Source organism: Rhinolophus hipposideros, assembly GCF_964194185.1.
Source record: "Rhinolophus hipposideros genome assembly, chromosome: 15".
NCBI lineage: Eukaryota > Metazoa > Chordata > Mammalia > Chiroptera > Rhinolophidae > Rhinolophus > Rhinolophus hipposideros.
The window spans coordinates 28587319-28611557 of record NC_138061.1 but is presented as its reverse complement, the minus strand read 5'-3'; the positions used below and the strand labels follow the sequence as shown (position 1 = coordinate 28611557).

Here is a 24239-nt window from a genome sequence, read left to right as displayed (position 1 = left end):
CAGAGTCTTCACTTGAGCACTAGGCCCCATATCCTCTCACCCACTCAAGGATGTTTTTACAGAAATTCTGGCCTCTTTCTTCTGCATTACCCATTTTCCTCTCTCTCCTGGACCCGTCCTATCAATATAGCAACATGCTGTAATCTCTCCTACCTGATAAAAATTCTCCCCTGTTAAGTGGGACTTCACTTAACAGTCCCAAAGTGAGTGGCCCAGGGCTGCTGTGGCAGCTCTGTTTTCTCTGGATGAGGCTTCCATCTCTGAGCCAGTACATTTGCCGCAGATATTGCCAATTCTCAGATAATAGGAAGGGACAAAAGAAATCAAAGGCAAACAGCCTCAACTTTAAGGACATTACTGGACATTGCATACTTACTTTCTGTTAATATACTATTGGCTGGAACTTAGCAAGAGAGGCTGGGAAAGTAGCAGGCAATTGTGGGCCCAGACAAAACAGGGAAGGGAGGAGAAGTTTAATCATTAAAGGAGGAGATCCAAGAGGGAGTAGATAAACACTGTGCCTGTGTCCTTTCATAAACACATTAACATTACAATTAAATTATAGAACAATCAACCTGGAGAGCCATCTGAAATCTAGCCGAGTAGAAGTTCTATAACTAAACATATAACGAAGCCACAGCAAGACCAGTAGTAGGGATGAAGACTGTGAAACGAGCCCGAAATCTTAGTGTGGCGGTTGAGAATCAGGAGACATACTTTGGCCATGGAGGTTCACCACAGATGTCCTCCCCGGAGGAGCAGGGAATCCCAGCCCCATGCCAGCCTCCCCAGCCCAGAGTACTGGTACTAGAAAGAGGAGCCCCCCCCCCCAATATCTGGCTGTGAAAAACAGTGGGGATTCTGACCATCTGGGTGGGATGGAAGGCTGCACAAAACACAGATGTCCTCTTAAACGGCCCGCACATAGACTCATTCACTCGCAGGCACGTACCTTGAGCTCCAGCGAAGGGATGGTGACTTGGGGGACCTCAGAGACATACGGGGGTCAGACTGAGAAGAGTGGCTTCAAGGGGAGTACTGGAGGACAATCGCCATTTTCCCTGTGAGAGGTCCACCTACAATAAAGGCAGCAAGACAGTGCCATCTTTTCTGTGTTGAGCCCTCCCTCACAGGCCAAATCAATCTGAAACTGATTGGCCCGGTGAGCTCTGTTGGGACCCCTCCCCACCCTACTTCCCCTCACACCAGAGGTACTTTCTTCGTAAGCAGCCAGCCCCACCAGCATTGTACTCTTTCTTAGAAAACTATCAGAGTCCGGCAGGCCCCGGGTGGGTGGTGGTCTTAGTATACTCTGAGACTTTTGTTGAGTTGCTCCAGGCTCAGCATTGGCACCAAACTAGAATTTATATTAACCAGCTGACTACAACTCTTCCCACTCAAGTGACTCCATGAGACCCTAACTCATCCAACTTCCATATTGCACGAGGCTCTATCAGTGGCTGAACCTTAAGGGAGCTGACAGGTGGCAGCGGCCTTGGGGTGTCCTGGCTTTTTGCAGAGCCACCCCAGGCCCAGTACTGGTAGCAGATGTCCTCAGTTTGCAACGTGGCCTCTCTCACATGTCTCCAGATTTAGCACAGGCAGCAAGTAACTGCAGATTGCGTTGTAGCTCCTACCAGGTACTTCCTGGCAAGTCACAGGCATTGGGTGACCTGGGCCTACACCAGAACCCCTCCCAAGAGACCCCAGAGCCAATGTGCTTAGAGGTTAGCTTCATACCACAGAAGAGCACCACCCAATTAGCCCCAAAAGCAGCATATACAAAGGGTGTTCTCAACAGGCACGAGAGCCCAGTGGGGTGAATCCCACTCAGTGGGGTAAGCCCACCACACAGCAGCCCATAAGCTAGGGATGTAGGCAAACCCCACAGCCAACCAGCCTGAGGGTCAATTCCACCCACTGACTTATCAACAGCAAGCAATGCTCAACTATAACAGGAGGGCACACTCAACCCTTACAAGGGACATTCCTGGAGCACCTGGAGTACGTGACCAGAAAGACTGTATCAGGGCTCCACAGGGCACCTACTACATAAGGACACCTGGCCAAGACTGAGAGACATAGCAGCCCTACCTAATACATAGAAACAAACACAGAGAGGCAGCCAAAATGAGGAAACAAAGAAGTGTCTCAAATGAAAGAACAGGAGAAAACTTCAGAAAAAGAACTAAATGAAATGGAGGCAAGCAACCTACCAGATACAAAGTACAAAACAATGGTTATAAGTATGCTCAAGGATCTTATGAGAACTTCAACAAACATTTACTTTTCATGGTTATTTTAACTTTGGGGAACAGCCAGAAGACGCTTGGTGCCAGATCCAGTGAATAATGTGGATGAAGACACACCGTAATGTTTTTATTTGACAGAAAATGCCATACCAGAAGCGACGTGTGACAGGGAGCATTGTCATGATGGAGGATGAAGTAAAGACACTCACGAAAGAGGACTTCCATAACTGCTTCAGAAAGTGGCAAGAACGATGGGATAAGTGTGTGCAAAGCGAGGGAGAGTATTTTGAGGGGGATTAATGGCAATGTGTCTTTTACTGTAATACATTTTTAAAATTTAAACATTCACCACATTTTTTTTTCTTTTTTTTCTTTTTTAATCTCATCTCATAACTTGCAGGAGGGCTCATACCTACAGGTTGAATCTGGGATTTCAACTCAAGTGGTCCCACAGTATTAGAGTCTGTGCCCCTAATACTGGCTATGTGAGAGATACTGTGTAGGATGGTTTCTCCTGCTTCACTCACTGTTTCCACCAGACGTCCTCCACCCTCACTCCTAACTACCTCACAGAAGTACAGCTCCCTACTGCTTTAACAAGGTTGTTTTTCATCAACATCAAACTGCCTTAGTACTTCTACTCTCACATATCAGATAACTCTGGGAAGCTTGTTTTTGGCCCTCTCCCCACTGTTTGAACTCACCAGTATATTTGCAGACAGCTGGTAAACCCAGTACAGTCTGATGCAGTGACTTTGAATGTGAGGAAATGGCAACTCCTAAACTAAGGGCTGGCTTGTTCCTTCAGTTCTTCCTTGGCTTTCAAGGCTACCCAGATGTCTGTTGGCAAATTCCTCTACTTGGCAATTAGCTTCCATTTAACAAAGATCAATGCATTTGTCAATGGTGCCTGTACTGACTACTCAGTTCCTAACCTCAGAAGGTTTGTTTGTGGGTTAGCTGATGGCTGGCTTTTGGAGTGTGGCAAAGGGCCAATGTTTTTTTTCCCCTGTAATATGTGTAGTAGGGGATGTGGGGCCTCCTGTTGGCATCAACAACTATGAAGTCAGAGACCATTCCCCCATCTGAAAAATTACAGAATGGAAGAGGAAGAAAGTAGGGATATGATTCCATTTCTTTAAATGATTTTATGACTTAAATTCTGTAGTCCCAACATTCATAACTTATTTAAATCAATTTCCATCGAATGGAGACCATTATGTAACAAGTTCAAAAGAGATGTGCTCTCTGCTGAAATTTCAAATATAGATGCACGATATTTAAATAAAGTTTCCACAGCATTTTTTCTTGGGGCTTTTGTTTTCGTTGTTGTTTTTGACTATGCAGAATGATCTTGTATAGAAAGATGCATAACTAAGTTTATTGAAGCCGAATTTTCCATGGAAACTATCCAGTGCTCCCCCAATTCACAGGCATTTTATCTGACAGTCTTTCTTCCTCCAGATAATGGCTGGCAGCAACCCACAGCATGGAGGTTATATGCTGTACTTTTGAAAAAGTCTTGAATGGAGCCATTGTTCCCCTGAGATGGTCTGCATGTTTCACTGAACAGAGAGCAGGGTGTAAAAAAGGCACCTTGTGTGCAACTGTTGGCGAGGTTGGGGAGTGAATTAAAATCTCCAGAAAGTCTGGGCAGTGCTGTTTAGAGGAGCAATGAACCCTCTGGAAGCACTGTTAGCTCAGACATTCCAATGCGGTGAGGCAGTCTCAGGGACACGGCTCTCTCCAGTCTCATTTGGAGAGGGAGCGAGGGGGCGAGCAAAGGACATTGATCTGGACCTGCTCTCTTTGTAAAGAGTTGGGGAAGGCACCCTTTTCCAGGGATGGGGTGTGATGTTGATGTCACATTCAGATAACTTTCCTGCCCAATGGACCTAGACTTGCCTTGAGTAATAACGGTGCAGTGACTCATTTGGAGGATTCAATGTTAACTGCTTGTGCATCCACCAGTTTGTAACAATCTAATTCCCATGAGCCTAATTTTTTAAAAAAATAGATGTATTTGGGGACTCCAGGTGATTGATTATTTGACGTTACTAGATTCATTAAATGCATTATAAAACCATAACATGAAACTGTATATTAAATAAATAGCCTACCTTGCTTATTGTCAGTGATGCTTCCTTTTTCCCGGCTCCTCCACTTGCCTGTCCAGTACAGTGTAGGCTCAGGAGTTGAAGTAAACGGCCACTCCCAGTTGCTCCAGAGCTAAGATCTCAAGCTCTTAGTAAGCAAAATTTCCTCAAAGTCCTCTGCAGAGAAGGCTCCAAAACCAGCTCACGAGGGGAGGAGGTAATGTTGATTTTCACTAAAATCCTAGTGGTGAAAAAAAAACCCAGCAAAACAGTTTAAGGACCAAGTTGGCATATTTTTCTTATAGGCAGAATTCTTTGGTGCCCTCCTGTGCATTCTTGCTTTCAACCACTCCTGTGCCCTGGAGTCTCAAAGGAAGGGAGGTCACTTTTAAGAGTGGCCTGAAAAAAAGGCCAAACTTCAGCAGCAGGAAAGTGTGTGGGAGGAGGTGGTGATGCTCCAGTTAGAGGCTCAGGCTAAGAAAAGGTACAGAGTTGGAATGGGAGGCATGTTGGATGGTCCATACGAACCAGGACATGTTGGATTTCTACAGTTATAATAGAGAGTTCGTTTGAAAGGCAGTAGGAGGCCAATGAAGGTTTCTGTGCAGAATGAAGTCGCAGAAGAGAAAGCATAATATGGCTGTGGTGTGAGGGATGATTCAGTCCAAGGAGAGGACAGATGGAAGGGAATATGGACCACAGAAACTAGCCCTGACAATGTAGGAGGAGGGGTCAGACCTAAGGAAGGGTCATTTGTCCATTAGAATAGGTAAAGAAAGACAAGGAACAGGTTTAGAGGCAAGGGAGGGGGACGATAATTTGATTTTTCTCCAGGCCCCTGCCTCTCCTGATTGCCAACTGGGTATAATATTGAATGTCAACTATAATTAAATATGTATATGTGTGCATATTGTCACGGGATGTGGAGTCCAGCATAGGGAACAGAGTCAATGGAATTGTAACAGCTACATAGGACATTAGAGGGGTAGTAGCTTAGAGGAGGGGTTATCACTGTGAGGGGTGTAGATGTCTATTACATTGTTTTGTACACCTGAAACTAATTAAAAACAAAAACAAACAAACAAAAACAACACCTCAGCGCTAGGGAAAGCTCCCTGAAGAGCCTATCGTTTCCGGCAGCGGTGACCATCGCCATACTTGCTTTAGTGATGAAAGAGCACTGGATTTGGAGTCCACAGACCTGTGCGGCCACTGTTGCCTAGCAGCAACAGGAGTATCTCCAGAGCCAACGGACTGGGCACATTGTGGTCCTCAATAAATATTTGTTAAAGGAATGAATGACCAAACGCATCGGAGGCTCGGTGCTGTATTTACTAGGGTAACTTGAGTCAACTAATCGAACCGTCCCGCGCCTCAGTTTCCCTGTCAAACAGGGATGGTCCCCTGGGGATACGGGTGAGCCCAAACGCCCTCGGCCCGAGGCGTACCGAGTTCCCGCCCGAGGCGTACCGAGTTCCCGCCCGAGGTGTACCGAGTTCCCGCCCCAGGTGTACCGAGTTCCCGCCCGAGGTGTCCCGAGTTCCCGCCCTCCCCGGAACCGGCGATCAGGCAGCGCTCCCGCCAGCTCCTACCTGGGCCTGGGCCAAGGATGGCCCCCCGGGGCTCTGGGCCGGCTGGGGTCGCGCCGCCAGCGGCCCCGCGGAGGTGGCAGCCGGGCCCGCCCCTCACCCCCGCCTTCTGCGCGCTGCCCGAGGCCGGGGGCGGGCCCGCCTCAGGCCGCTCCCCACGCCGCCCGGCGGCCCGCGGCGGCGCTCGCGGCCTCTCACCCGGGGCGGGCGAGTTCTGGGAAAGCCCGGCCCAGGGCGGGGGCCTCGCTGCCGCCCGCGCCGCCGTCCGGGCAGCGCGCAGAGCTTGGCGGGCGCGCAGCGAGGGAGCGGCGCCCGGCTGGGCGCACACCGGAACGCGGGGCGGGCCGGCGGCGGCGGGGGCCGCGGACCCCGGCGGGCTCGCGGGGCGGGAGCGGCGGCGGGCGGCGCGCCCCGGGCTGTGCCTCCCGGGCACTTGCCTGGTCCTTGCGCTCGCCTGGCAGCCGCGCTGCCGCGGACGCACAGTAGCGGGGACACTCGACGCCGCTAGCGACCGGCGCGTCCAGCGGAGACGCGGCTCTTGGAGACTCCGGCGCGACGGGCCAGAAGGGGAAAGGTGAGCAGACAACTCTCTAGCTCGGATCCTGAAGCCTGGGCAAGGGGCGAGACGGGCTTTGAACCGCTGAGCCCAGGAGGTCCGCCGAGGGGGGTCGCCCAACTCTGTATACCTGGCGGAAGTGTGTCCCCACTCCCTGTGACAGCCCCCTACCGGAACCCCGACCCACACCCGAGGGAATGCAGGCCAGCCCGCCCGGGCTGGAGAACACCCTGCGAAGTGCCTCCTTCTCTCCTCCACGTTTTACCTCGGGTCCCCATTTCATGTCGTGTGTCCGCTGTGGAGGTGGCCCGTGCAAAGAAGAAAATGTAACATCTTTTTGTGGCGGTATTTAACAACCGTGCTCCAAGGAAGGTCCTCAAGAAATTGTTCCTGGAGAGGTTTAAATACTAAGTCCTCGCAAGTACAACCTTGGACGGGGGTCTCCCTTGAAGTGGTACCTAGAAGGATGGTAACTAGCTAAGATCTCAAGCTCTTAGTAAGCAAAGTTTCCTTTGCTACTTCTTCAAGTCCTCTAATGCCATCATGAATAACCTAGAGCTAGAAGTCCTCCGGGGTGGCTAATGTTAAACGCACAGTATAAATAAATGTATGGTTTTTTTCCCCCCTCTTGCCTAGTGCTTAAGCCGTGAGACGCTTGGTTCAATTGACTCAACCAATTGTTCAGCGTAGGAAAAATTCATCATTTCAGGATTTATCAGCATCGTTTTAAGTAGAGAGCTCCCTGAATAGATGTTAATTAAGTAGGGTTCACTACATTGAAACGTTTTATTTGCACATCGTTCATAATTTTAATTGCCTTCTGCAAAATGTGCCGGTGAGTCATTTAGATCTCGGCAAGATTAGTGTGTTTCATGCTTCTTGTAAGAACCCCTGTAGGGACAGAGTGGGGCCACTGCCACAGAATGGGCACTACGGAGGCGAAGAATGCTGACTCCCTCGAGGAGAATTTTTGAGAGTCTGTCTTGGGTGATGGATGCAGGTGACCCTGTAGATAACTGTGCAGGGGCCCGGTTGTCGTTGGGGAGAAGGGGAGGTGGACTATCTCTGGACGCTGTATGCAGCCATGTCTTCACAAATACTTTCTGAAGAATGCCTGGTGATGCTAACCATCTAGAACATCCTTTCCTCTTCCCATACCCTTCCTGCCCCATTTCACCACAATAAATCCTAACCAGTCTTCAGACTGTGTTGTGTGTGTTTTTTGCGGCAGTGACGCCTTCCCTGATACCCCAGCCCCAAATTATCAAGCTTCCCCTGCACTGATTGCTGCAGGACTTTACCCTCCTGCCTTTCTGCTCTCTGCCCTCTTTGAGAGTTATTTATGTAGACGTCTCATTTTTCTCTACTAAAGGCATTTACTGTGGCTTTCTTGGCACAGTGCTTGCACCTAGAAGGCCTTCTAGAAAATAATGATGGGCTGGTATTAAATGTTAAGACTTTGGTTCTTCAACGCAAGTCTCTACTTTGAAGAAGGAGATAATAAAATCAAAAAGATTTAGAGAAAAGCATAATATTTACCATTCTCATTGTCCTCCATTAACAGCCCCACAGTGGAAATTTTCCTTATGCCCAGGAGCTGTGCATAATAATCATCGTTGGTCCATGCCTTGAGACCAAGTAAGCAGTGAGATTGAGCCGGAGGGATGTTCTTCCAGTCTTTCTAGTAACATAAGCTCCTTGGATGTGCTCCAAGGTTGACCTGTGTCATTAAAAATTCTATGCTCAAGTGGGTTGTGGTGAAGCTAGATTCCAGTGAAGGTGGTTGGTTTTCTTTTTCTATTTGTAACTGTTCTTAGTCACAGTCTTCTCTGGGTGTTTGTTGTATATTTTAAAAAATTCATTTGATGTGCGATTTGCTACCTGTAATTTCTAAGTGAATAAAGGGACATTGAACAGAATTGCGCATGATGTTTTCTAAAGCAGAGAGCAGGGAATGTTTTTGATGCTGGGGTAAGAGGAGATATTTGCACAGAGTGAGACTGCTCTGCAAGTGTGTGTGTGTGTGTGTGTGTGTGTGTGTGTGTGTGTGTGTGAGCATTCCCTGCCTTCCACATACCTGGCTGGAAAGCAGCCTATAGAGGAGAACTGCTTCAGTCAGGGCTCCTTCTCTCTCTGCCTGGGCTACCTCTGCTGGGGGGTGGGGTGGGGTCAAGGAGAGGTGTGGTCCAGGGAGAAGACAACAATTGAGAGCTTCTGGGTTCAAAAGGAGAAGCAGGGAAGAAGCCAGCAAAAACAGTAACAACTTAGAGTGTGAATTTGTTTGATCAAGTTACTTTCCTCCCGACATTTGGTTGAGCTCTTGGCTTTGAGCAAGTGGGAATTTGGTTGGGGAGAGGGAAGATAGGTGATTGGGGAGCATAGTACTCCTATAGAAAGGCTGGGTGTATTGATGGGGGCTTAGGGAAGGATGTAGCTAAGTTATGTGGGGTCCCCAAGAGGAGAGTTACAGACGTGATATGGGGAATAGAGAATGAAGATGTCAAAGATGCACTTTGCCATGAGCCAACCATGAGGCCTAGAAAGGAAGAGAAATCTCTCTTCAGTATCATGTGGTCCTCTCTGCTCCCAGGATGCAGAACTCAGACTTGTTTTTAATTAACACTATAATTCATCTGTGTTATGGCTTCAATAGGTATTCATGGGCCAGGATTGGAACCCAGCCCTCTACAGCTGTGCTGTCCAGTATGGTGGCCACAAGCCACATATGGCTATTCCCACTTAAATTTAAATTGATTGGAATTAAATGAACTAAACTAGCTACATTTCAAGTGCTCAGTAGTTACATGTGGCTAGTGGCTAGTGTATTGGACAACAAAGACATAGAACATTTCCGTCATCTCAGAAATCCTGCCCTGGAATTTCGTTCTAATGGGTTAATAATGCCTATGATTTAGGGTACTGATTTCTAACCCAAAGTTAGCCATAAATTAAAATTTTCCTGTTGATAGGCCCCTAGTAAGTCTGCTTTTCTAAAGCAGAGAGCAGGGAATGTTTCCGATGCCGGGACAAGAGGAGGTGTTTGCACAGAGTGAGGCTGCTCTGCGTGTGTGTGTGTGTGGGGGGGGGGCAGGGGGTAGTTGGTTTGGAGCCATTCTCTGTGTAAGAACGGATAGGTAAGAGATCATTCATTGTGGGCATTGGTACAACCACTGGCCCTTGTTGAAACCTATGGCACATGGGGGCTTGTATGCTCATAACTGTTGTGGGGTAGAAGGCAGGGAATGTTTTGGTCCTGGTGTATCCTGACTATTTAGCTATGGGTGGAGCCATTCTGGTGGCCTGCCAGGGTTCTGAGACTTCCTGGTAGGGTTTCAGTGGACCTGGATCCATGAGACTTAGTTGGAAGCCTTTCAGGGGAGACTGTCAGTTTCTCTCTACTTTTGGGAGGTTGACTAGAATTGCAGGGTTGGTCTGGGGTCAGCAATGGACTTTTCACTTTCCCTCCCCAAACAGTGGCAGGCTGAAATGGTCCCTCCATGGATTTTTTGGTCCAAACCTACATTTGAATAAATTCTGGAGTAACCCCAAGATTTCTCCTATAAGAAAATGTTCTGAGTGCTCAGCCGTCCATGTGGACCTTTTAGCATGGGCTCTGCGGTACCCCGGTCTCTCTGTATCCAGAGAGATGTATGCTTCTTGTGGCACCGTATCCAAGACTGCTAATGGTCATGGTGCCCCCCCCCCCAGTTGGAATGGCATAAGGTATAGGGACAAGGCACTCTGTTGATCCAAATATAAGGGCTCTAGAATCAAATTTACCTGGGTTGACATAGGCGTTGCCACCTACTAGCTGTACAACCAATGAACCTTTCTGTAAGGTAGTAATTTTGCAGGGTTGCTATGAGACCTAAGTAAGATAATTCACTTAGAGCACTTTGCATAGCCCCAGGCATATAGTCAGTGTTCAGAAAGTTAGCCATGAACGCTATTGGTTTTTCCCTCTGGGCCTACCTAAATTTTGGCAGTCTGTAATTTTAGGCTTTGGAGAGGCATGTGTGGTAGGCTGAATAATTCTAATGGCCTCCCAAAGGTGTCCAAATCGTAATCTCCACAACCTGTAAGTATACTACTTTGTATGAGAAAAGGGATTTTGCAGATGTGATTAAAGATTTTGAGACGGGATTATCCTGGATTGTCTGGGTAGGCCCAATCTATTCAAGAGGTTTCTTATAATAGGGAGGCAAGAGGATCAGAGTTCCTAGTAGAAGGTAGGGGTAATGTGAGGAAGGGGTCCTGAGCCAAGGAATGCAGGCCACGTCTAGAAGCTGGAAAAAGGAAGAAAACGGATTCTTCCCCAGAGCCTCCAGAAGGAATGCAGCCCTGCCGACCCATTTTAGATTTCTGACCTTCAGAACTGTAAGATAACAAATTTGTATTATGTAAGCCACTAGGTTTGTGGGAATTTGTCGCAGCAACAATAGGAAACTAATAAGGTATGGAAGACAAAAAATGAATATGGTCAGGAGTGAAATGAAAGCTAGCAAAATAAGAGAACAATAATAGGCAGCATTTAGTTCAAACTTAGCTAGGTACTATTCTAAGTACTTTATGTATTAAACTGTCACCCTCGAAGCAACCTTCTGAGATGGGTGCTTTTGTTATCCGCATATCACAGAAGAGAAAACAGGCACGGAGAGGTTAAGCAAATTGCCCAAGGTTACACAGCTAGAACGGGGTAGAGCTGCGATGTGAATCCAAGCAGTGTGGCACTCTTAACTGTTTTCCACACTTCTCCCAATGGCAAGCATTTCTCTCTGTTACATCTGACAGTATCAGCCACCAAATGGTATGTTACTATATGCAAGGAAAAAGCAATATTTTTATCGGTGAGGGGGAGAGCGATATAGGCCCCCACACACATTGGTTATTGAAGTAGTTGGTAAATTTTTGCTATTCCTATCTCATAATACGTGTGGACAGTTTGAAGCCAGAAGGCGCTGGCTCTGGGAGCAGTTCCTGTGCTGGCTTGCTTCTCATGCTCCCACCTCTGTTCCTACAGCAGCCTCCCTCTCTCACCACAGACCGCTGGCCCTGGTGCCCTGTTGGCTCTGCTTCCCACCTCTGCCTTTTTATTGGATTTGCTTCATTCCTGAATCTCTGTTCCAGCCCTGAATTCCACCTCTTCTAGCCCCTCAAATGCTCAAACTTGAGATGGCTAGTGTCAGGGCCCTGATTGTAAGGTACCTCTGTGACTGCTGTTGGAAGGGTTATTTTTCCCTTTTCCTTTGGTTGAGCTGCCTGTTGTTGGTTTTCTAGTTGTGCTTCTTTTGTCTCTTAAGCACATAATTCAGAGTGATATTGGTTTGGACCAAGGGTTTTCAAACTGTGTTCCAGGTATATTTGCAGCCTCTGCTGGGTAAGGGAGATGGTGGGAGACAGGGATCTCGGCTCTTTATCCTGCTTCTACTGAGCAGCCCTGCTCTTACTCATTTTATATATTGGGGTTCTGCCTTAAATTTTGCATGAAATGGGGTTATATTGCTGAAGAGACAGAGGAGTTTGAGATGAACTAAAACCCAAAGTCAAGGCACTATATGTATGACAGCAACTGTAGCCCAAAAACTTGGATCTGTAAGTGTAACACGCTATATTTTCTATAATTGTATTTTATAAATTTGGGATCTGGCGCTTGGTTGCTTCAATTTGTTTACATCCTGGCTCCACTACTTAGGAGTATATACATGCAATCTGTATGGCCTTGTGCGAAATGCTTGGCCTAGTGTGACCTAAACATCCTCCTCTGCAAAATGGAAGGGGTAATAGTAATACCTACCGAATAAATGCTATAATTCATATAAAGGGCTTAGAACAGTGCTTGATATACAGTAAGAATTCAGCAAGCACTATCTCTGATGATCATTTTTATTATTACTGAGTCTCCTAATGGAATGGCAGAAGAATTGAGCCCCTTGTCTTCACAGGGTTCTGCCCTTTGGTGATTTCCGGCTCAGGTGTCTTACTTCCATTATTTCTCTCTCTTTGCCTGGTTGTCACTGAAATGCCCGTGCAGTTACACAGGGCTGCTTCTCGTGGGTGCAGCAGCCTGCGATCCCACTGCCTTCTGCCAGGAAGACCTGGAGGACTTTTCTCCTTTCCTCCCCTGCCTGCCAGCTATAGGGGCCAGGATGGAAGAGCAGAGTGAAACTCCAGTCTTCTCTCTGCTCCTTCTGGAAGACACTTGGTCTACAGTACAGACTTATACTCTCGAATCCTTTCCCCTCTACCCTTAGGGCTTAAGAAAACAACACAAAACCAAATGTAAACATAAACAGGGTGACTAAGTTTGACAGGGTTATTGGTCAAACAGGGCCATTGTCTACCCAGTGTTGGTATTGTTGCCAGCTTTACGGAGTGCTCTGCCATGTGGTGGCCCCAATGAAATGTGCTCCATGTATAAAAATACTGGAAAGTCTCCTTCAAAGGGGCTTATTGTGTATCCATACAAGTCCAGAGTTATAACAAAACATGGTGAGCTTGTATGTATTTTTATGGCTTTGTAAGAACAGCGACATTATAATAATAAAATGGTCAGGCTGCTATATTCAGAATTAGGGAAGAGGCAGAAGCAAGGAGAGACTCTGTTTTGATGACTTCACTTTAAGTTTAAACTATATAGTATAACTGACTATGGAAAATCCAGGGAATGGAAAAAAAATCATTGGGAAAAACACATGTGACCAAGTACACACTATACACATCTGGGATTAAAATATCATATAACACAGTTTAATTCGGATATCACTGGAATTGGTTCAAGTTACTGTCATTTCTAAAGAAAGCCTCAATTCATTTGTTATTATTAATAACAGGAACTCAGATTTCATTGATGAACATATTTTCACCTATGAAACGTTTGCTTGGAAGAACTGAAGCACTCTTTAATAGCCTGGTTTGTCAATCTCAGAGAGTGGATAAAATTCACAGAAGTTAAATATTTGGCCTGAAATTGTATTCCTTTTTTCTCCCCAAAGGCAGAATGAATTTGGATGACAGGGCAGAGCAGGAGCCTCACTTGGTCTGCAGTTTTGTTAACTGCTGGGGTGTGAGCCCACTCAGATTCACGTCTCTGCCTCTCAGCAGGCCAACTAGTTCCTAACTCAGCCTGGTTTATTCCTATGCTTGAAGGTTTTCTTCTACTGCGCCTCCAGCATGGTTTTAAAATTCACAGTGGGAAGGATTGGTAAAGCTTGAGGCAGTGGTGAAAGAAACATTCTCAGTTGTTATTTAAATGTAAGAGAGGAAAGGCAAGAACTTCTTGAGCTATGGGCATAGAAACTATATAAATTGGCAAAAAGAACTCTGGAAAGCGACTTTCCTGTGCCATGTGTGCAACCTAGCAGTCGGACAGCCTTGCAGGTTCTCCCGTGACATCACCTGGATCTGGGTTTTTGACAGCCCTGTCTGTGACGGCTGAGAATGAGCCAGGCCTCACCAACGCCAAGGCATGGGATGGCTGACAACAGGTGAAGCGTGTTCCCGACTCAAGTAGCCAACCCCAGATCAAATTAGTTACAGAGGATAAGAGAGTGTGATTATTTCTGGCCGTGCTGCATTATTTCTAATGAATTATCGTGAAGCAGCCAGGTGGTCTAAAATGCCATTAACTGTTTCCAAACCTTGATTTCAGTGGCTGGGTCTTACTCGAAGGGAGGGCTTACCCTTTCCTCTACTGTTGGATATTTAGTTGTTGATCCTCGATGTTTTTCTGTTCAAAGAACTCTCCATTGTCCAGATCTGTCATTCTTTTCTTTAGCACAGGGTCCTAGAAGTGGAATTATTAGGTCAAGGTGTAGAACTTTTTAAAGGCTCTTGAAACATACCATAGAAATGGTCTCCAAAAAGGTTGTATCAATTTGTACTTCTACTAATGGTGGACTACAGTGGTACAATTTTCCAGTTGTACACCAGTGAAAGATACAGGTTTTGTGGTATCTCTTATTTTTCATTTTTGCCAGTTTTATAAGCAAAACTTGGTATTTCATAGTTTGAATGTGCATTTCTTTGATTACTAGAAATGAAAAACATACATATATATGTATATATGTATATATATATATATATATATATATATATATCATGTGCTTTCTCTTGGTTTATCATTTAAATGTATCCATTTGTCTTCTTTTACTTGAGATTTCTTTAATGAGTTAAGAATACAACATACCTTTATTATATTTTTTTGCAAGCATTTTCCTATCTTTGTCATTTGATGCTGTTTTTCTCAATTAGCACTTTTTCCTGAATAATACAAGTTAATTTTGGATAATTTGGGAAATAGAGAAAAGCACAACAAAGAAGTCCAAAGTCATCTGCAAATCTATCATCTAGAATAATTACTAACATTTGGTTCATGGTTTTCTAGGGTTGTTGTTTTTTTCCTGTTTGTTTTTTCCCCGAATTGAGATCATGCTTACATGTTTTATAACCACTTCTTCACCTAACTTTGTTAATTATAATTAAGTGGACTGTGTTTAGTTACACTATGGGATGCTATATAAATATTAATGAACATCATATTTTTGAAATGTTTATGTTTTTTTAATGTACAGAAAATTTCCATTTCCATATGACAGAGAGATCTATGTTCTTCCCAATGATTGCTTCCATGGCCTTTAAATTTGTAGTTTTTGTCTACTTTCTGTGATTAACTTTATTTTTTAGCTTTTTAGGCTTTTAGTTACATTAAACTTTTCCTTTGGAATCATTTTTGTGTACATATTATGATTTGAATACCTAACTTGTTTTTTAAATACTCAATCTTTCTTAATATGTTTATTTCCTCAAATATATTTATATTCCTTATATAATTTCCTTAAATAATGCATTTATTGGATAATCCTAGGTGATTTCTAACCTCATTTTGTGTATTTTAAAGTCTGTTTTAGGCCTAAGGTATCCATCTGTAAATTATTGAATGAGTACCACACTGTTTTAATTATATGAGCCATATAATGGTATATTAATATCACCTATAGCAAGTTCTCTCTCATTATAATTATCCAAATATTCCTTATTTTTCCTTCCTTATTTTTGCAAATTAAATTTTGAGACATTTTGTGCAAATCTCTAGAATCCACTGTTGATTCTGATTGGGATGATGGTAAATCTATATGATTCAGGAAGAATTAATGTTTACAGTATTTAGTCTTTCTGTACTGGTATATTTCTTAATTTATTCAAATGTTTTTATATCTCACAGTAACGTTTTGTAATAGTGTTCATATATTTCTCACTTTAAAAAAATGTTTTATGTATTTGATTTAATCCACTTAATTTTTTAGCTGATTCTCCTGACGTTTTTAAGTAGAGAATTGTATTGTCCACAAATAAAGATTACTTCTCTTTTAAATCAGAAATTCTAGGACATTAATAATAAAGAGTAAAGATAACATATTTTAATTTTATTCCTGAATTTAATGGAAATGTTTTGCAAATTCACTAGTAAGTATGATGTTGGATTAAAATAGTTTAAATCACTTTGAGGAAGTAGTTTGATATTCATAGATCTTTTTTTTTTAATTTAAGGGAGTTGAGTTTTATCAAATGCCAAAAAAGTAATCTTTGAGCTGATCGTGTGCTTTTTTCACATTTGACCTAATGATATGTTAACAAATATCCTGTAAAGCATGTTTGCAATTTTGTTGTGGCAGTTTGTTATCATTTTGTTAGTGAATTATATAGCGCTAAAATAGAGATTAATCTAGAACACGTTTAGATTTTACTTTGGATTTTTTTAAAAAATAGCTATATTTTAGCCCCGGTCACCAAAGGGATATATTAAAATTAGCTTGCTGCGCCTGAGTATGCATAGGTTGAATTCCAGGAGACCCCCCAGGACTTTCTTGAGAGTGACAGGGGCAGCTTCAGATGGAGTGAGGAACTAAAGACGGTGTTTATGTGGGCGAGAGTAAGGAGAATAAAGTGCCCACCACAGATTGGTTAATTGAGGATTGTGCTCTTGGAGAAAGTATTACTGTTAATCATGGATAGTCTGTAAATTTGCTTATCCTGTGAGATGAAAATGGAATGCCTGTTTTCTTTTTTTCTTTTTTTTTAACTGGGACACTCTCATTTCTTTGTGCTCCTCATAAGATAGGCAGGATTGGAACTCTACTCTTAGAGGGTTAGACACCATCCTTGAGGATCCTAGACACGGAATGTGGATCTTTCTGTGGAGTGATGGGATGTTAAATAGCCAGGAGCAAACCTAAAAGCCAAAGCTTGGGCTGCATCATTACCTTAGAATCTAGGAGTAGTCAAATTTAATGTCAAGTCTTACTTTAAGTGAAAGGTTTTTGTTTTGTTTTTTAAAGTGTTCCTAAAGCATATAGAAAGAAAGAGAGAAAGCAGTTACAAGACTTAAGAATATTAAGGGCAAATACTTTAAATTTGTACCAGAGCCTATAAGCCTGAGAAACTGACCCAACGATTTAGCTACATGTGAATGTCTTTGTGGAGAAATTGAGAATCTGAGCCTAGGATGTAAGGAGGTGGTCCGTTGTCTTTTCACCTTTGCTTTTCTCACACCCTTGCTACTTACATGTTGTCCCTCATTCCCTGTTTTCCCTTTTTTTCTATAATTTTGTTTTTTCCCACTTCTTTTCTTATGGATAGTCAGTAGTCACACATACTTTCAGCAGTCAAATTTTGAGTCACCCCTCTATGTCAGGCTATGCTGGCTGACAGGGGATGCTGGTGAGTATAAGGTTTCCAGGCAGGAATTCCCGCCCGTTCTCAGGAATTTTATCTCACTTTCCCGTTCCCGAATTCGGAGAAAAGTTGGTCGGGAAATGGGGAAAATCAGCTCTTTGAACCCAAGTAATTGGTAGTATTGGCTGTCACTTTGTAGAAATGATTCATCGTGGAGAACAGAAAACAGTCTATATCTCAGGATTCGGGCACGGGAAAGTGAAAAAAATTCCTGAGAATAGGCATGAATTCCCGCTTGGAAATCCTAGGTGAGTAAGACCTGCACAGTTAATGCCCACCTGAGCTTACCGAAGCCAGATGATAATGCAGGTGAGAACCTAATAATTTCTGTAATTTGTGAAACAAGATATTACTCTCCCATTTCTCAATATTTCAGACATTTATTTATCTATCGAAGGATAGTATCAAACACCATGAATGAGGAATCATTCATAAGTTGTAAAATCTGACAATATTTTGGTGAAGGGACTTGGTTAAAACTCCGTGACTTAGCTCATGGGAGAGAGGCTTCTAATTGCTACTCCTTGGTGTTTTCTCTAGTATAACATTTTCATCCTTGTTTCGTTGTTTCTGAAGATATTTCTTTTCAACTTGAAGAATCTGGAAACAAGGGCTGCTGGGACTGAAGGCAGCACATTCCAAGGAATAGACTAGAATGCACAGGAGAGGCAGCAAATGCTCACCTTGTGACTGGCTCTATTCAGGGCAAAGGCTCAGGGGAAAACCTGGGACACTGCCCAGGACATTGTTTGCTGTTGTGTTGAGGAGGGCATTCAGGTTCATCTGGAGGAACTACTTCACATCGATGCTCTGTTACTGATGGATGGCTTTAGTACACTTTGTGAAATTAGTACTACTGGTTGGTTCTGTAAAGAGTATGTGGACTGCGTTCCTCCTTCATTTTATACACAGGATTTGCCATGAAGGATCTTTCAGTCCAGTTAGGGAGACAATGCACAAATACCTGAAATTTTCTCTGTCCTTACCAAGAAACCTCTGAGTCCTGGGCCAGCTGTTACATGGCGTGAGTCCAGGAGAGGGAGCTCTGGGCTGGAGTTTTCTGGTGCAGAGCAATGGCTTGACCTGGGTAGGGTGTGGCTTGATGGAAAGGTGTTTCTGCCTAGGAAGAAGTGAAGCAACCTGAGAAGGCTCACAGGAGAGCATTTGTTGGCCAGGTGGGCAGGGTCTCCTTTGAAGCTCTCTCTTTCCTTGTTCACCCCAACTATACCTATGTTGGGGTTCCTTAGAGTTTCATCTCCATCTCCATGAGTTGAGTTTAACCTTTACATCAATGATTGCAAAGCTCTCTGCAGCCTTCTCCTCATTCTTGAACTCCAACTGCAGATCTATCTTCCTGTGAGACATCTCCCCAAAACTAGTGTCTGAAGTAGAACTCAGTGTTTTCCCAAACCTGTGTCTCCCATGTTCCCCATTGCAGTGAAAAGAACCTTTTTTTGACCCACTTGCTAATACCAAAAACCTCAACTCTCTGAGGCCACCCCCATGGAGTCCATGGTTTCTTAGCTCTGGGGGCTTCTCCTTCCCAGTTCTCCCCACAGTCTGCTACCTTCCATTTTAATGTCTGTATTTCCCAATAAAGCGTATGCTCCATGAAGCCAGGGGCAGGGACTTTTGTTGGTGTCCACTTCTATTATCTTCAGCCCCAGTACAATATTGAGGCTGTGACAAAGGCACTCAGTAAATGCATGTTGATTGTGTGAGTAGAGCTTCCTGTCCATTCTACCTCCTAAATATCTCTTTAGTCAGGCAGACCCTGGTTTTAAATCCAGCTGTGCTGTTTACTAGCTGGATAACCTTTATTAAGCTATTTTTTAAATATTTATTTTGAGATCATCTTTGATGTACAGATTAAGCTATTTTTAATCTCACTACGCATCAGTTTCAGAATCATGAAATTGACATAATTATAGTACTTACCTCATAGATCTGTGGCAAGGATTAAATGAAATAAAGCCTGTAAAACGTTATCACTGTGTTTGCTACATGGTATAGTCTCTACTGTTACAAAGGCAGGTTTGAAGCTAAAAATGTGGAAGGCTCTCGATGCAGATTAAGAGGTGTGTGTTTATCTTCCAGAAGGTGAAGACCCATGGAAGTTTCCAACAATGTGGTGGAAAAACCATGAGCTGTGGAATCAGCAGATATGGTTTCAAATAAAAACTCTACCACTTCATAGCTATGAGGCTTTCCATAGTTACCTAACCATTCTCAACTTCAGTTTTAAAAACCTTTAAAATTAGGATAACAATACCTTGTACCAGGAATTGTTGTAAGGTATATATGAAGAATGTCTGACACTAGTTTTCTTTTTAAGTTACTTTCTTTTCTCCAGTGATAAGCTCTAGATTCCCTTGAAAAGAGATCTGTGGTCCAGAGGCTTGTCTTTGGCTCAGCCCACTTTATTTAACATTTTTATCAAATACTTGGATGAAGGCATAAAAGCTTATTTTCTAAATTTGCAGATGACTCCAAGTTGGGAGGATAACTAATACAATAGGTGATGGAATGGAGGCTCCAAATGACCTCAACAGGCTGGAATGTTGGGCCTTCACCAAATGGGAAGTCAGGCATCTAGCAGGTGGATCAGTGACGTCAGGGGCAAGGAGACCATTCAGAAGGACATTCCACTAGTCCAGGTGACAAATGGAAAGGATCTGAACTAGGGTGGTGTCAATGGCAACAAAAGGGAGTTAACAGTTGGGAAGAACTTTTAGAGAAATCATCAGTATATGACAACTAGCTGGGTGGGTGTGTGGATAAAGGGGGCTATTGATGACTGGGAAGTTTCCTTTCTGGGTTCCTGGGAAAAAGGAGGTACCAGTTAATAGGAAGAAGGAAGTTAGGTGGAAGAATTGAATTAGAGAGAGGAGGGAGGACAGGACTCTGGTTTTATACATGAGGTGTTGGCTCTATCCAACAGGAAGTTGGAAGGTCAGTGGTAGCTCGTGGGAGAGGCTGTGTCTGGAAAGAGGCATTTGGGAGTTATCCACAGAGAGGTGATAGTTGAAACCGTGGGTGGGAGGGAATGGGATGGCCAAGGAGTGGCCACTGCTATTCAGAATCATTGGCATTGTTGGCTCTAACTTGAGATAAGGAGGATCAACAAACCTTTGCCCAAGTGGGAACAGTTCCACTACCTTCCTTCACTCGTTAACTCATTAAAGCAAAGTTCTACAGGATGAAAAAACTCTCATATAATAATTTCAGGTTTTGAAAAAATTATATTTTCAGTTTTTAATTATATAATACATCAACACATTCTTGATTGTAAAGAAGATAAACACTGCAGCTAAAACAAAAGCCCCTATTAATCCCTGTCCAAGTCTCTTTTTTAGAAGTAAGCACTGTTACTAGTTTGGTGGATATGCTTACAAACCTTTTTTCTATGTATTTATATAATTATACACACGTACATCAAGTGTGTGTTTTGTTTTACATAAGTGAGCTCATAATATGTTTGGTTCTTTAATTTATTTTTATTTTTAAAAATGAAACAATATGTTCTGGAACTCTTTCCAGGTAAATTTATCTACTTCTAAGTCAAAACAAAACAAAACAAAACAAAAAACAAAAAAACCTGTTTTCCTGGCTATGATTATACCATGTCTTATTTAATTATTCCCTCACTGATGGAATATACTTTGTTTTCAACTTTTGCCTCTGTCTGTCCTACAGGTATTTATTGCTTGCCGTGTGCAGGAGACTGCCCAGCAGAAACTGGGATGTGTTAGTAAATGGTAAGCCAGGAGTTCACAAGCTGTCAGGGGCAATGAGCAGCACCTAAGGGAGAAGGCAGCTAGGAAATGCGACTCCTGAAAGTTGCCATGTGCTGTGATTGCTGAGGGGAAGGAGACTGTATTCATTGTGAGGCTGTAGAAGTGGACGAGAGCGGCGGAACTATTTGTCTAGGTTTTGCAGGGTGGAAACACGGGGTGGGGTAATTGAGGTGCACTCTACTACTGCCCCTTAGTGCCCTAGTCCCATCCCCTCCTAGCGGTCAACTACGTATATGCCATTGACCTTATTACAGGGAATTTCTGTGTCAGGCTCTGCCACTTGCTGTGTGCAACCTGGCTAGGACTCTCTCAGTGCCATTAAGCTGGAGGAGCTGGAAACAGTGGGGAGAAAGGAAAAAGTGAGTGTATGCTAATGAGATGAGGACTTTCACCTCCATCCCCAGGTTCAAACCAAAGTTGGAGTGATTGATTTGGGGAGGGGTGGGTTGGGTCTGAGAATATATATATATATGTGTGTATATATATGTGTGTGTGTGTGTGTGTGTGTGTATATATGTGTGTGTGTGTGTGTATATATATATGTATATATATATATACTTTTTTTTTTTTTTACAAATATCATCAAAATGAATATATGAAGTTTAAATTTCCCATTTTTGAGAAAACTCACTGAGAGGCCTCACCTTTGTTATAAATAATTTAGTTGCCTTCTGTTTGGATGGTGTCATGCAGGGAGTCACGTGGGGTCTCTGTGGTCCCGCTCCCCACATAAGAACGCAGGACATAGTGAGGCCAAAAAGGAACATCCATGGAGCCATAGGTAAGGGAGTCATACCACTATAGTCTCACTGGCGGCTGGGTTGGAGACACAGGAGGCAGGAGCCACATGATCTGCAATCCACACTCCTTCACACTACGCGCTTGCCAGCCACCATCTTCTTGCTAGCCCCCATTTTCTGCTAGCGTAGCCATAGCAGTTATATTAGTGGTCAGTGGCTCACTGGTTACAGCTGATGGCCAACTAGCCAAAGCTGATGGCCATCCAATCACAGTTGATGGCCATTTACTACCGGAGTGAGCACGTTTCCACGTGAGGCTGAGAGCCTGGAAACTGCACTCCTGGCTCTGTCCCCACATATGGTCTTTTTCGAAGCCTCTGAAAATATATTGCCCTGTGAGAAAATGTGCATTGTTCCCTTTTCTTTTGAGTGCATGGAATTGAGGCAGCTCCAGCCTAAGGATAGCCGAGAAAGGAAAGGAAAGGAGCTTTCTTCTGCACTTGCTTTATCCAGGCCCAACGTCTCCCCCCGCCCCTCTCTCTCTCATTTTCCTACCTTTGATGCTGGAGATCATAGCATGCCTCATAAACAAATTTGTGGCATAAGGATTTTATGTAAAACACCAGGGCCCCAGTTTGCCTTCTGCTCTTTTCTGCTGCCTTGACTCAAGACTCAGAGGAGCTTCTGCTTTGAGCTCAAATGCAGGGAGTTAGCACTGGTTCTTTCTCCTCTTCCCTCTGTTCAGCATGGACTCAGCAACTGTGCACCCTGTCCGGCGGTTAGGAAGCTGCACCATCCCAGGGCGAGCCTGCTGAATGCAGGTGTCACAGGCAATGCTGAATCAATGACATGCGCAGGCCGTGCCCTCCAGCATTTGTGACAAGGCTGGCTGGGAAATTTCTTCCCTTGCTATTTCTCTCTAGTTCCCCAAGCCTAGTCCTTCCCAACTCAAGTCCTCCCTGTTTGGAGCACAGTGAAGTCTGGTCCGTCCTTGCCTTTTCACCTGTTTGTACTCCCAGCCACCGCTAGACTGGCCCTCTGGGCCGGGAGACCAATGAGTGGGCTCCTCTCCACAGGCCTCCACAGGAATGAGTCTGAAACAGCTCTGATCTGCTGCCTGCCGGAGAGTGGCTGATACCCACTTCTCTTCGTACATCTCCCAGCCCACTTTGCCCCCCTCTCTCCCACCTGTCCCCTAGCACCCTGGATACTCCAGCAGTAAAACCCAATGCTTTCACTACTCAGGGCTTTCTAAACACTATGGCTGGTATGTCCATTCTGTGCCTTTCTTTGGGTTGCTCACTCTTCCCAGCCCTCTTTCCTCTGTACTTTAAGTTCAGTCTGGGTGTCAGTCTAGAGCACCTTCCCTGACTTCCCCCAGGCTAGGTTCACCGCATTGACTGAGTTTTCAATTTAGTACTAGCTGTCTCTCCCACTCCACCATGACAGTCTGTCACCTCTCTCTCGGGGGCTGAGCCCAGACCTGGAATATACAGGTCATGTTTGTTAACCCAACTGACCCAGGGCAGGGAGAATCATTGTGGGTCTTCTAGGTTTGCTTTCTTGGTAGATCCCCGACTTTCTAAGCAGCGTATTGTTATTTGAGTCCCGTTTTCGAGAAAACTCACTGAGGGGCCTCACCTTGTCATAAATAATTTAGTTGCATTCTGCTTGGATGGTGTGGGGACAGAGTCCCAGAGAGCAGTTTCCAGCTCTCGGCCTCATGTGGAAAGGTGCTGGCTCGGGTAGTAGATGCCCGTCAGCTGTAACCAGTTAGTCAATTAGCCCCTGATATAACTGCCGCGGCTGCGCTGGTTGGTGGGTCGAATGGAGTTGTCCAGTCAAGTCGATAGGTTGGCGGGTAGAGAAGCGGACAGCAGGTTGCAGGTCGTGTGACTCCAGCCTCCAGTGAGACTATAGTGGTATGACTCCTCTACTTACGGCTCCGTGGGTGTTCCTTTTTGGAGGAGCCCTTTTCTGCATTCTTATGTGGGGAGCGGGACCAGAGATCCTGCAGGCTGCCTCGCATGACAAATGGCGCAGCGAGCAGGGTCTCCCGCATGACAGATCGTCTGCAGGGTTGAGCATCATCATTTTAGATGCCAGACAAATCTGTGGAGAAGTGAGAAGGGGCCACACCACTGTGCCAAGGTCACAGAGGGGTCCCTCGAGGCCCCCAGGGCTTCCTGAACTGCCCTTGCCTACCCAGTGTGGAATCCTCCCTTTTACAGAGCACCTTGGCACACCTGAGCTCATTTGACCTTTTATACAATTCACCCTGGGAAGTGGAAAGACCTGATTAGACACAGTGAAACAGATGAGGCTGATTCATTTATTTAATCTACAAATATTTATTGAGTTCCTAGTATGTCTCCAGCAAGGCCTTGGGAAGATGGCAGTGAATAAAACCAGCACATTCCCAGCTCTCAGGGATTCTGGTTCTAGTCAGGGGAGGCCAACGAGTAACTAATGTACAAA

The 24239-nt window shown here is 44.5% G+C and overlaps 1 protein-coding gene across 1 annotated transcript in view; it reads left to right on the top strand.

Moving 5' to 3' along the window:
* Positions 1-6311: 6311 nt before the first annotated feature.
* PLCE1 (phospholipase C epsilon 1) overlaps positions 6312-24239 on the top strand; it is a 301542-nt gene continuing 283614 nt past the window's right edge. Inside the window, exon 1 of the mRNA XM_081075061.1 lies at positions 6312-6511. The gene's annotated coding sequence lies outside the window, so the exon portion shown is untranslated. The remainder of the gene's footprint in view (positions 6512-24239) is intronic.